Raw genomic sequence first — 15,408 nt, forward strand, 5'->3', positions numbered from 1 at the left:
ACAAAGGATGAGGTTTCAGATGGGATGGAATAAAGATTGCCAAGGAAACTAAATGCCAGCTGCTTACCCCAAACTGGCCGCTTTATACTGGCTCTTGAGTATGGCTCACATTTTTCACCATTAAATGGAAAGAGCTAATAAAAAAAATACCAAATAATCAGAACATAAAAGTGTATAACGACCATAAAATAATACATTTTTCTTTCTTAATGTTTCAGCTGTCTGAAGAATAGTTTTCTGGTGTAAAAGAGATAACTATATATCTTCTGATTTTATTGGCTGCAGATTACACTAATTATCATAAAAAATTACTACCACTAATAAAAATTCTATTATAAGTTACTTATAGTAATCTCTAGGGTACTATACTTAGCTTAGAAAAGATCGTAATTACACTGCATTACAGGGAGAATTTGTTTCCTGAAGCAGCTTTAACACTGTCTGTTTCTTTTAACACTTCAAAGTTGTTGGTTTGGGTTTTTTTTTTTTCCTCTTTCCCTTTTCAGGTCAAATGTTGCCTGTTATTTTCATTGTGCAGGATGTGATTTTATCCCAGAATAATGATCCATCTCTGTTGCAAGTGACGCAAATGAAGTTTTAAAATCACAAATATCTGGGTGGGTTTCACCTCCCAAGGGGTTTAGCATGTCTCAATGGAAGGATGCATAAAAGGGAAGACCTAACACTCTCCGCCCAAAGGGAAACACATTCTGTATAAAATTGCTGGAAGCTAGTGGGTGTTCACAAAAAATACAATGTTCGGATTTTATTTGACAAGACAACAATTGTTATTTTCCCTTTCAGATACTTTGCATTTTACCATCTGTGAGGTTGATGACTCTTAAATGACCTTAAATCATACTGCTGTTAATGGCAGTGGTTACAGGCAAATGTGGAATTCTGTGCACTACCTGCCTCAGACTGAACATCAAATTAAATAGCTTTACTTTGATAGCTGACACTGTAGTAAATAACCTCAAAGTCCAACTAATTAAAATAAAATTGAAACAGTGGCCATTTCTTTTAGAAAGGGTTTCAATGCTTCAATAGCAGGGCTAATCAACATCTTAATTAACAGTCATATAAAATGAAATAGCCCATTTGAGTTGCTTTAAAATAGACAACTTATTTATGCAAAGACTAGTGGCATATTAATTGCTAACACTAAGAAAAAAATACGCCTTTGAGCTTTACAGCTTCCTTTGCAGCAAAGGATTTGAGAACTAAATTGTGGAAAAAGCGTATTACAGTAGTTAATTTTATGACAGACATGAACCAGAGGCACAAGCGAATGTGGGAAAGTTGTATGGTGTGTTTTGGTTTTCTAGTTGTTTCTTTTTTTCCAAATGAGATTAATTAATCAATGTAGCCTCCTAATATTCCTATTCTATTTAAAGTTAAGCATTTGGGGTTTAGTCCTGGGAGACACTGACCAAACTGGCTGCGATCCAATAAAAGAGTTAACTCTAAGCGCACGCATCTTCCCACCGAGACCAGCTGGAGGACTGAGGAGCTTGAGTGCATGCCTTTCAGTTTGGGAGCGGTCTACTCAGGACCCTGCAGGACTGAACCTTCTTCTCCCTGTTCCTGAAGTATGCACGTGCACTCAGAATTGACCCAGGCAAACAATCAAAGGGCTACTCATTTGAGTAAGCATTTCCAGGATCAGGTCCCAAATGACTCATCTCCTCCAATTAGTCTACCTCACCTCATATCTTTAAATAGCTTTCATTTACTAATGGGTGTGAGGGAGGAGCGGCACGGAGGAATTACATTTCCTTTCCTAATTACTTTACTTTTGTTGACATCTTGGAATAAGTTTTTACTTTCAGAGGAGAAGAGTTGATTTACACTACAGAAAGAGCACAGCAAGCATGAGAAAATTATTTGCCCTTCCTCCTGCCAGGCATCCATTTCCTTTTCACTGTTGCTAACAATGCGCTAACTATTTATGCATTTGTCAAAGGATCCCAGCATAAGAAAACTATATTTAAATCACTTCGCTACAAAGTGAAAACACAAGGTAATGATTCAGACTCTATTTAAGTAATAATAATATTTGTACAGACTGCCTGGCGAGCATGCTGGTAGGTGGCAGGAGCTCAGTACAGTCCTAAAGGGTCAGCAGTAACAAGAAATCTGAAAGAGCATTTAATTTTCTTCTTTAAAAAATATCTTTTAATTTAAGATCCTGATATGTGCACAAGAATGTGTCATTTCCCCTGATTAAAGCCTGATTTCACTGCATTTTTCAATGAAGCTGAAAATGAGGGAGGTTTATTTGCAGAAGGATATTCAGGGGGCCTTGCAAGTGCCCAAGAGAGAATTTTATTTGTCTACATGCAATGAGTTACTTTGCTTATTTTGCAGGTTTCCACCCTCAGCTAGAACTCAGGCTGCCCAGCCCAGATGCTAAGGACAGGAGGATGTGGGAAACAAACTGGGACACTCACTGCTGAGAGTATGTTGAGACTGAAGGGCACTAACAAGGTAACAAGGCAACATGCTGTACCATGCTCCACAAAGGAGATCAATCCCTCTGCTGTCAGCCTGGCTCTTCTCATAAGCTATATATTTGCATAACCTCATGTTCAAAATTTAGAAATCAAATAGACAGCCCAAACATTTTCACAATTTCTATAAAGCCTAGTCATATAATAAACACAGGCAATGCAAAGAATAGTATCGTTCACTGAATTCTTGAAAACAGCAAAAACAGATGGACCAAAACACTGACGCTTAATTGCCCCTCATTTTGGCTACCGAACAAAACATTTTGTAGTCAACTTAAGGAGAGATTTTCAAACTGTTTAGGAAGGCTGATAAGTAGAAAGGATGTACTTACACATGGAAAGAGTCACTTCTATCTGCCTCTTCACGCAGTACTCATCTTTTGTTTTCAAACTGGGTAACTACAGTCTGAAGTATCTGTTGTACACCTAGGTTGTCTGAAAGTCTGAGCCTCTACAATCCAGATTTTTTTCAGCAGGTAACTGCAGATAAAAATATAGACCCGCCAAACTTGATAGCATCCTAAGATTCACAGAATTAAAGGTGTAAGCAATCTTCTGTTTTTTACCTATACTATATACCTAACTTTGATCACATTACAAATTACAAGTGACACATATCATTTTATCACAAAATTCTCTTTCATCTCCAATTCAGTCAGGGAGGAGATAGAAGCTGCTAAAATGGCTGCAGGCTTTCCTCCCGTCTGCCCAGCTTGGCACATGCTTGCACATTGCACGACATGGTGATGTCATCCTGACAAAGTGGGATTCCAGTCAGGCCCTGGGATATTGCAATTTATTTGTACTGGGCACTGCGGAACAGAAAAGTCAACTGCTGAGAGTCCCACTCTGGATACAATGCCTGGTAGCCATGAGAGAGGGGAAATGAGATCTGATTCCAAGTACATAAAATATCGTGTGGTAAGTTGGCTAGTTTGCTAAGAAAATGCAGAAGTCCTTGAATCACTGGGGATGGATAATGGAAACACGATAAATTGTGTCCATCTTGGAGTGAGTGGGGAGAACCTGAGAAAAATTCAGAAACCATCAACCAGAGACAGCTCCTGCCCATCTCACCAGGAACTGTAAAACCAACAAAATGAGCAGATTACCAAGCACAATCATTCAACCACATAAACACACCTAAATGACAGCACTAACAATATTGGCAGACCACCTGTTCCATTTCTTTTTTCTATATTTTCTCTGTTGCAATTATTTAATTTCCTTTTTCCATGTTCCTTGTGACCTTCAATTTTCCTTCTCAACTTCCATAAGGTACATGGGGCTCGAGACACTAAAACACTAAATAGTAGCAACATGGTAATGCTGGTGGGCAAGAAATGTAATAGAAGCCAGAATAACTTTATTAGCTGCCAAATCTGAGCTCGAGAATGAATTCATATTTTTCTTTCCTTGGTACAAACACTCAAAGCCTTAAGTATCTTATGGGGTTTAAACAATAACTGGAAGACTATGAACTAGCAGCGATTCTATTAAAGCTTTGCCCCAAAGGAAAATTAAGACTTATTCTCTTCCTCTTCTAGGGGAACGGAGCACTTCAATACCATGTGTGTTTTTCATTTAATGCATATGTCAATATGCTTTAAAAAGCATTATTTCTAGCAGCAAAAGCTATGCCTGGGCAAGATGATTCTGTTTAGGTACATACAGGTTATCCAGAAACTTGCAACCCTGGTACATACCTGGGTACTGGTAGCAAAGTTACATAGTGAAATGCTTTATCTTTTCACCTGAGCAAAGAGAGGCAGCAAATGAAACATACAGATAATTCAAAACACTATTCATTTTCCAACAGATCAAATGCAACATGACCTAATGCGATGGTCTGCAATAAACAACCTAATATGAAAGAAGCAGGGAGAGGAGAAGTATATTTCCTGTTCTCTCAGGAAAAAAAGACACTTGCATATATCAAAATCCAAAAACGCTAAAAATATCTTATTGAGGCAAGTACTGACTCTTTGATAGAATATTAATTTCTTCAATTTATTTTAGTTTCCTCTAAGCATTTTGCAGTTAGCAGTACAATGCTATTCACATGATGTGAAAACTCATCCTGTTTCAGAAAAATTACTTAAGGATTTTCCATCGCATTTTTTTTCCTGCAGTAAATCAACAACGTGTTATAAACAGAAATCCTAACAAAAAGAAATTCCAACCCTCCACTACAATGCTTAATCTCAAAATACACCCTGCCTGTAAACTTATTCTTACTTCAATCCAGCTATGACATGAAAACATTGTGCATCGTATTTCTAAATTTTCAAATGTGAATTTCGCCAAATCATAACCTTGCGAGTTAGGGGACGAGAACTGCAGGGGAGATTTCCCTCAAGAGCAGTTCCTGGTTCCCAGGGAAGTGTTGACAGGGCTTTTACATGCTGAGGTGGAATGAAGCTGCAGTTGCAGGCTTTGGTCTCCTGCAGAATATTTCATATCGCTCACTTCTCATTTGGATGCAATTTTGTTAACTTCAATCTGTAGAAATCTAGCTAATCTAACAATACTAGCAGGCCTTTGTTTTGATTGCTGATTAAAAGATATTATATCTGATTCCAATGCAAATGAGGAAATCTTTTTAAGATGATCCTCTCTTACGCGTGGTAATCTGAGGCAAGGTGGGACCATTTCCAGCTTTGCTGGGTTGAGATCCTCCCGGCTGTTTTCTACATAACGCAAAACAAATAAATTAGCTTCTAAGAAGTGAAATGTTTTCCAAGGCCTCTTGCCCATACTACTCATTTACTGAAAACTCATTAGTTTCAAGGGGCTTCCTCAGTAAGTTGGGAGTAACATCCTCTATCTGTCACACTGTACAGATCCTGACCCCCCTCCCAGTTTTACTCTGCGTGCATGTGCCACTTGCTTTTGAACAACCGTCTTAATGTGTAACTTGGGCTTAATTCAAGTTTTGCACCCTTCAGCTTTGTTCACTTCTAACCAATTCTTGTCTTAAATGGCCAAAGCAAAGATCTCAAACTTTATTTACCATGTAACCTGTCACTGTGATAAAAAACTAAAGCCTTTCCCAACTTTCAAGGAAGCGACAAGACTTGTTTAGTTTTCCCTGGCAGTTACTTCTGCTTTGCAAACCCCATTCAAATGCAGACAGTTACTTTTGAACACTGAGAGTAGGTGTTAAATTGAGATTATGGTAAACAGCAGATTTCTTTGGTTGGTAAAGAAATTATTTCATGAAGACACAAGAGAATTAAGCAGAGTTTCATGTCACTTACTGTATGTGCTGATCAGAGAGTGAATGATGAGTTTCTTGCTGTGGACAGCTGCTCTGTGGAATACCGTGCAGACTTCAGGTGGAAGAAAAAGAAATTCATGCTTTAAAATGGAAAAAACCCCACCCTTCTTGGCCCTTTTGTGCAAAAAATAAACAGATCTTTCTTCCCAGATTTATTATTCTATTTACATGTTGCCTGAATGTGTCTAAGAACATTTTGAAATTTTTTTTCTTCTGTATCTCATTTGACTATTACTGTGACGGCCTGCTTCTGTCAAAGAGAAAAGACCGTCTTTCTCTTTATTATATTCACCAATGCTGAGATCTAGGACTTTCTTAGTCTGAAAGGAATGCCACTTTGGTTGATGAGGTCTATGTCATTTTCGCTATGTTGGGTACCAAGTTATGAGTAGGCACGAGAGATTTTAAGCAAACATAACTACTATACTGTAAAAGAGAGCAAGCAGGTGTTCTCCACAATGTAGGTTTTATTTCGTAATGCTAATTAGATAGCAATTACAGTTTCTGTACGTTACTTGATAGTTAAACTTAGCAGACAAAAAGGCAAATGCTCCAGATCAGATCTTCCATGTCCACATAAAAAAAATGTAAGAAGGGCCAAACTTTCCTCAAACAGCTGACATTCTGGTGGGGCACCACCTCCTCCTGCCGAGCTGTAACTAAACTTCTGTCAGGTAGGCAACCTGCAGCTTGAAAGCAGAAGAGCACACGGCCTCTAAGAGATGCTCAGGGACTAATGGGAAACAGGCTGAAATCTTCGACTCTTTGACCATAAATGCAAAGCTATCCATTTTTCTTTTCTCCAAAGCAGGGCTTGAAATGGCCAGTGCTTTGCTGCCATTGACTCCCTCTGTTGGCTGTATCTATGTCCTCCAGCTTCTGGCTTTCAGATGGCATGCACATATGCTATTCAGAGCAGCACAGACTGTCATCTGCTTATCTAGTGTATTATGTGACTAGTGAAGTGCCACATGGTTGAACACCAGGAAACATATTGCTTGCTTTCACTATCAATGACCTAGAGGGAAGAATATGCAAGAGAGGAAATTTGCGGTGATAAACTGGGGCTGGGACTGGGAAGCAGGTCTAAACAATGAAAGAGCTTGACAAAAATTGACTACTGACTTCAAAGATGAAATGCTTGGCCTATACAAAATGGGGTGCTGCTTATTTAACAGGAACAAAATATAAATAGACAGGGCTAGTGCAGCAATGTGATCAGAAAGCAGAATAAAAAGTTTTAACTGGAGTTAAAAAGCCGACATTTACGGAAGCGAACGTCTTTCTACTTGTCAAAACTCTTAGCAAACCCTGTGCTTTCTCCTATGTTTTCTGCATCGTTATGCACATGATGTCATTTCTAATAATGAAGTTCAAGCCAGTTTCCAGCCCTAGGCATGCAGTACACGTGTAGAGAGCTAACTTCTGCAGGACCATATGTCCCCACTGCAAGCGGGTCACTCCAGATGGTAAACCAGCATATGACTTCAGCCTCAGTTTCATGAGGTGGGAAACAGCTTTGCGTGCACACCACCAGCCTTCAAGTATAGGTGCAGGGCAAATTCATGAAGGAAGGAACCCCTCCTGTGCCCTAAATTGCTAATTTAAATGCACCCATTTAAATCAGGGCTGTCTGAGAGCCCCCACCACAGTGACATTGCTAATGCTACTTATGTTATTATGATCAAATAATGTTAATAGCAGGACCTAAATTTATGTCATCTTAGAACCCTTGTATTTCTATTTTGCATGCAGCCGCTTACCTTATGTTGTACATTCCACTGAAAAACATACAGACATTCAGAGAGAAGATAGTCCAACACAGAAGCATCCAGCCTAAGCTCACTGATTTTACTGGGGAAAATGGATGAAGTTAGGGACTTTAGCAGAATTTAGGTTGAAATTAGAAGAATATGAGCCTTCCTCTGTAGAAAAGCTTTTTGTCCTATATAATAAAAAGTACTAGCAGAACATCACATTCAAATGCAGAAGATATTTGGACTTTCTACTATCCTCTGTTATGTAGTTATTAAGTAAGTAGACACTTTATTACATAGCTATGCTCTCAAATCAGTTTGGGGGGCTTCATATAAAACTTGGAACTCACCAGAAGATAAGATTAGGTTATCTGAGCCTATATCATGTATTTAGTTTGTTCTCTGTAGTCAAGATTCAGAACTGAGGCTTAATTTGAAGTGGAATCACATTAGCCTGTACTCAAAACTAAATGGTCCTGAAGCGCTTTACTGAACTGGATTTAAACCATGTTTCAATGCTGTTCTCAATTGTGGCCATTGCTATTAAGAAGTCTAGTTTAAGACAACTCAGATTTAGCACAAACAAGTTAAGTCCATTTTAAAGAATTTTCTTGCTACTGATATTCCTTACTACTATTTAAAATATTAGTGCCACATTTATTTCCTTATACTGAAAATATAAGTATAGGTAATTAAAACAAAGGAACATAAGTATCTTCCTTTGCCAGTGATGTGGTTTCATTTGTCCCAAAGTACCATCCTTTTTCTTTGTTAAAATGGTATCTTCTAGGCCTGCATTTTGGCATATTAATAAAAAATAAATTTGAGGTTGAGGCTGATTAAAACTGAAAGTAAGCCTTGATCTGACATGTTATTTTGATTGGGTTTTCAAAGTTCACGTAGTTCTAGTTCTAATTTATGTTATGCGTGGTATATATCTTCTTGGTTGAACAATTACATTATTCTAAACAATTATATTGCTATGATACACATAATGCATGGCTCCTGAGCATAAAGTTCTTTAATGATGGCAGACTGTAAAGTGGTACAGTTCACTTTTAAAAGGTCATGCATCTTTTTTCAGTAGATTAACATTTTATCTTTTAATGGTGTTAAGAAAAGGTCAAAGATTCTAACAGATGGAATATGGAAAGCTTCTATTGAAGAAGATCAATGTGTTAAGCATCAATCTAAGTCCAGAAACACAGCCATTTAATGACTGTTGTTCTTGTTTTATTTTAAATTACCACTGTCTTGACTTTGAATGCTAAAATTACACTTTCATATTTAAAAGAAATGGACTGTCACCATCTGACACAGATATCTATGTTTGTGTTGTATTTTCAAGAATACTTCTTCATTGTACAAAACAAGAAAAGTTCCTTAAATAATTAGCTTACCCTTAGGCTAATAGCCTGTCACTTTGACATACAAATGTATGCAGCAGAGTGATCCTCAACAGCAGCACGGAAGATAATTTTATATTGGTTTAACTGAGTAGGTTTGCAATAATTTATGCAATAATTTAAATAGTTATATGCTCTCAAGTCAAGTCTCTTCTGCGTAATATGCTGTTGAACTTTTAATATAGGCAATTTTATAAACTTATGACGATATTTTTCAAGGAGGACATATTTAGGCACCAGATCTTTCCAAGAGTATTCTAGTGTTGTTTTTAGACCCAGATTTTGTTAAAGGATAAAGTCTAAGCATGCCAGTTGTCCCAATAACTTCAGACCTCAAGGGGAGAAAGTGCTATGTGTTTTCAGGGGACTGTAAGCTCTTCTGAGCTGCTACATGCCTCTGTCTTTTATAAAATAACCAGCATGACAGAGTAACATGATTGGTTTTCTGTGTGCTAAAGTAAACACAAATAAAAAAAAATAACAGTAGGGGGTCAAGCTGCTTTGTAGAAAGTTACCACACAGCTTCTAAAGATTGTCAAGCTTATGTGTCTGTAGTGTACATGTGCATTTTTCAAATTTATTTGTATTTCAAGTTCCTATTATCCCCTTGAGCCAGGCCTGCTCCCAAAAAAAGGGTTTCAAGAAGAAGGTAAAACTCTAGTGAAATTAGGGATTCTTCTCATGGTCCTTGGACATAACAGCTATTAAGCAACAGGAAGTGAATTTGCACTCAGTCTCGATCTTGGCTTATGTGTTCATACATTTTAGGAGCAAATACAGCCTACAGATATGGCTCTTCAATTGCTACACATGAGAACAAAATGGTGAGTGTTGGGAGTCACTTGGCTCTTGCTGGCAGTATTCTTTGTTCTAATAGAAATATATAACAATTTTTTGATAGACTACTGAACAAGCTAAACCAGACTCAGAGTTTACAAGGATATCTATATTTTCAGAAAAATTATGAAGAAATATTAACCAGATATATTTAAGCACAATACATCCAGACACGCAAATCAATAAAATATTTGTTGCTCAGGCTACAATAGATAAAGGATTATTTAAAAGACAGGTTGAAAGAATTGTCTGATATTTTGTAGGTTAGCTTCATGTTAGAAGGAAGCTTAAAAAACTTTCAGTTTCTATTTTAAGACAAGTCAAGGCCACTTTTTTTTTTTCCCCAAGGATTTTTCATAAATCTCGTACTGTGTAGAGTTAGTCATCTTCTAGGTGCTGGGACCTAGGAGGTAAGTTATCCTTTACTTGGATATAAGCTCCATATAATTGCCTCCTATACATCTTTTTCACTCCATGTAGGTTGGACAGAGAGCTCTTACCCTTCTGATATGAGGAAATCACCTCATTTCTGACAACTGATTGGAGAAACTGAAGTTTTCCTCAGAATAAATAGTATGTTCAAAATGGACCATGTAAAGTATAATTATGAGGTTTTGCTTTTATTTATAGATATTTACTTCAGGATTGAACTGCATATACCAAAGATTATAAGTGCTATCAGCTTCACCATTAGTTAAGACTGTACTCCCTTAAAGAAAAAGCAAGTTCTAGTTCCCAGGTGAAGAATAGGCATATTCTGAGGCCAATACAAGTTAACTTCTTGGACTAGTGTGGGCAGAAAATTCTAAAGCTGCCAAGAGAAGCTGCTCCTTCTCTTCCTGATGCTAAGGGCATTTTAGCAGAGGGGCTGATATTTATTTCAAGTACCACAGCGTGGTTTGCTGATAGCCACTGCCTTTTGGGTAGGACAGTCTTTGGGAATTCAGTAACCATAAATTCTATTTAAACTTTTACTGCTTCAAAGACACACAGTAAGGTATTGGACTAATTAAGAAGGCTGCCATATTCCCACCAACTTCAGTTGTACTGGATTTAAAATGTAGCCCCACACAAACAGGTCTGAAAAGGGAACAATTTCAGTGCAAAAAGACAATGAAAGTAACCAGCAGACTGTGCTGGCTATCTGATCATCTAGTAGCAATTAGGAATTTAAGAGGATAGCTAAAAATTCTCTTTTAAGTAAGTAGCTGAAATATTCAAGCAAATCTTCTTCCTCCTTTGCTTGCTCTAACCACTGCCTTTTTTTGATGGAACATAAGCCCCAGTCATTCTTGTGCAAGCTTCAGTGTCACCTTGAAACAGATAAAGAGAGACAACTTCTCTCTCTGGGTTAGACAAGCTAAAGAAATAAAGCCAGACACTGTGAACATGCTAAAACCAACACTCAGCCCATGATTCCTTGTGAACTCCCTTCATAGTTTCACATATGGACTGTGTAAGACAGCCAAAGGGGGAAGCCTTCACTAACCCTTAAAATGGCTCTGTGGGAACAGACCAGAGTCACTGAAGGGCAGTGCCACGCACTAACAGTCCACGACATTGAGGCAGAAGATAGCTCCGAAAGTACAATGGCTAGCTGGACAATACAAAGAAATTGGCACTCTGCTTTATTTTAAAGAAGTGGTAACCAACAATAGAAGCCATAGTATTTTCCCACTACCTTTGAGTAGTCAGAGATGATGTTAATCCAAAAGACAAGTTTACAAAGCCAGAATGCCACAAAATAATCTACTACAGCCACAAACTCTTTAAGTCACTACAAGTAAAATGTAAGTATGGAAAAGTATAAAGTATTGATTCACTCTGTTTCAAATGACTATTTCATTGCTGGTTTTTTTTTTGTCTGTGGTGTTTCCACATGCACTGCAGGATCTGAGAGACCAAGATGTTTCCTTTCCGTGGCTACTCACCAGCAATAGAGGCCAAGTTATACTCCTGTGAACAGTTCTGTGATGCTATCATTCTCCCTGAATTTGCATGGGGGAAAACACACAGAAGCCTGGAAAAGAGTATTAACATATACAGATTAAACGGACTCCAACCTGCTTTCGCTCCTCTGTCTTTGCTCTGCAGAGCTGGCAAGAGCAGAAGCAGTAAATACTTATGTTTTGTCACTTGAGTCAGCACATATAATTCTTCATACACGTACAAACTAGCTCTGCTGCAGAAGAAAATACCATTTTCACAATAACTTTTCACAGTGGAACTGTGCCTTAAATCAAACAAGCAAGTACTGAGTCAGCTCAGTGGCAGAGCAACAACAATTTGATCTGCTACGTGGCAAGCTTTGGTTTGGAGATACTAAACAATTCTTCATCCCAGGCCCTGGGCTTGTAAGTATGATAAAAGATGATGCAACGCGTTCAGACTCTGGGGAGAAAAGGAACAGTCATATACTCTTGAGAAACCCTTTGTGTAGAAAAATTTATTGTGTGCCCCCAGGTGCAAAGGCTATGGATGAAATGCAACTCAATAAAGACAAGCCAAGGTGTTTCAAGAGAGCTAATGAACATTTTGGTATTTGTACTTAGTCAGATAAAGCAGTGTTTTCCAGTTGAGCAAGGAGACTGCAATCGTGTGAGTATGATTTCTATGTGATAACAAATGCTCCCAGAGTTTTTTAAGCCCCATGGTTTGTTTTTGTTTGGCACAAAGATGATCTTATTAATGAAATCTAATCAGTTCTCCCACCTGTATGCTTCCCTTCTTTACTTTTTTAAATGTCCTTCTTGAGAGGAGCCGTAGTTCTTTTATGAGGGTCACCTGTCTTTTAAGCAGATTAGTAGTTTTATATTTTCTACATATACAGAGCATAGGCTTGCATACTCTTTACTTCCCAGTCTATAAAATGGTAAGAAAGTCCATCGAGATGTACAATGATTTTATAATTTGTGTTCTGTTTCATTTCCATGTTCAAGTGCAGCTGATGAGACATATAAAAGAAATGGCTGACATCTTATTGCCCACAGACAGAATATCAACATGAGCACTAGGAATTCATAACACCTATGGAAAGAAGTGTTGCATATATGCAATGAGATACGAGAGAATATTTTCAAGGAATGCCCCTTACAGCACAGTCAAGCTTCTGAAAGGATTATTCATTATAAACCATGCTGGCTTGATAATGAATTCTGATAGAGGACATGATGTTAATTCAGCTATTCCTTTCTCTTTTACTCTTGGATTTAAAAAAAAAAATAATTTTTTTTTAGCCTCTGAGTACTTCTGTGATCTGATTTCTTACACCCTGCAGGGGACAGCATTGGGTAAAGAAAAGTAGAAATCATATGATAAAGAAGCATTTGCTTTCAATTATCAAATTGTACTTTGTTAATTGAGACACAAAAAAGTATTCTTTTTTTTTTTTTTTTTTTGGTTGGCACAAATCCACTCTATCTCTTCACCCTTAAACTCTGCTGAATTATTAATCGAAATTATTTTGGTTACATAGTTCATTCTGCTATCAGTAGTGAGAAAGATTCCCAACAATTTGTAGTCACCAGCATTACTAAGGAAGAAGAAATGCTGTGTAGTATTGCTCTAACTTAGGACTTTCTTCTCATGACAGGCTGTGTAACACTTTTTCAGCAGCTATGTTGAATCCCCTCTATGGTATCAACATAGGTATCAGTTTGCAGGGGAAAAAAATTGCTTTTATACTACCACCCTTCATTAAAATATATGTGTGTACGGACACAGACACACACACACACTCTCACGTATTTTGCCTGTAAATGTGCATGTAAATGCAAGCCAAAGTGTTTGTTTTTATTTTCCTCAGCCATTGTTGCAAAAATAAAAGATGTTTTCTCCCCCGCAAATAAGCCGGTATTTAAAAGTGATATTGCAAAAGGTATATGGTAGTCTTGTTTATTTTGGACAGATGCAAAGAAGTATCTCTGAACTTCTGCCAGTGATCAAAGGAACTGATGATGTAGAACAGATTCATGGGCCATGTCCTATCAGCCTGCACTTTACCCGTCATCCATCATCCAAACCCTAAGCCTTTTTCTGAGTGATGATTGCACCCTAAACACATAAAATTAATCACCACTCTAGCTTGGCCAGGTGTCTTGCCTCCAGAAATTATCTCATTGCAGCAAAAGAACTGCTAGAATCTGATATCTGTACTGTAATTTAATTTAAAGAATACTGCATAGTAACACTAAGATTGATTTACATATCTGAAAAGTTTCTAGTTTCACAAAGCCAATATAAATTCTTGGAGAAATATGTAATTGGAAAAAACCTGGTTGACCATAAAATCAGGGTATCTGAATATTTATTAGCTTCTGGAATTTTCAGTTGATGCTTTCTACCATGATCATAGCTTAGTGTAGGCTTTAAAATGCAATTTGCAAAACTAGAAAGGCCAGGTATTTGAACCAGTACAAATTCAGCGTTGGACTTGCACCTAAGCAAAACAGTACCTCTGGGAGACTAGACTTTACATAAATAGTGTCTATTTTGTTTTCTATAGAGAACATAATTTTTATGTTTCTATATTTCTTCTTTCCCTCTTCAGAAAACAGAAGAGAAATTAAATAGCAGAAAATTAAACTATTGTATGCATCTCTACTTTTGAAAAGACAATAGAGAAATTGTGGCTAAATTTGATGGTGGCTAATAAATTAGGTTAAATATATACCCTATTTGTGAAATGTAGAATTAAAGATACGCTGTTCTTCCACACACAAACTCACCATTTCCCACACAGAATACACACAGCATGCCTGTGTTTTACAGAAGTAGGAAGAATTATAAGTACAAACATGAAAATACTCTTCAGCTAATGATAAATGGAAATAACAGGCTATTTCCAATATGCACATTAACGAGGAGAGAGGAGTTGCTTCTTCACTATGAATATACGGCCTAACTCACAGGCAAATTCTGCTACTGTTCTGCTTCACTTCTGGATTAACTGTAAATCCTAATAATTTGCTTTTAATTGGGAGCTTAGCTCCTATATTAAATTATCATAGGAAAGCAAATGTGTCCAAAAGATGTATTATTAAAATAAAAATAACACAATATTCTGGTTTAAGAAAATCTTACTTGCTGTAGAACCAGCAAGAAGAAAGCATCTAAAAAAGAAATCTCAATAAACAGGGGGGAAAAAAAGAAGAATAAAATGGGCCATTAAATTACCTTAATTCAAACACCACTATTACTGTAGATTTCAACTGTGATGCTTCTACATAATGTGGCTTCCCCTGACTGAGGGCTCTGCCTATTCAGGGCGTATTTTTTTTGCTCAATACTTTATTATAAATGTGCATGTGTCACTGTCTTGTTTAGAATAAACACCATCACATAGGATATAATGCAAAACAAAAGGAAACAGAGCATCTTTGTGGTCTGTTGTATCAATATTAGCATACTTTTCTGTCTTCTGTGTTCAGTGCTCTTCAAAAAACCAAGAGGTGTATTAAGCATGTTTTTCTCACCTAAATCATGAAAGTAAGTCCCCATAATGCAGAATTACATAAAGATTTATGTGCACAGTCACATAATCCCCATGAAAATCAACTTGTGGTACACAAATGAAGTAGCTTCCACAAAATAGTCTGACATTTCTAACTCCTATA

The sequence above is a fragment of the Buteo buteo genome, chromosome 11 (assembly GCF_964188355.1).
Source record: "Buteo buteo chromosome 11, bButBut1.hap1.1, whole genome shotgun sequence".
NCBI classification, from domain to species: Eukaryota; Metazoa; Chordata; class Aves; order Accipitriformes; family Accipitridae; genus Buteo; species Buteo buteo.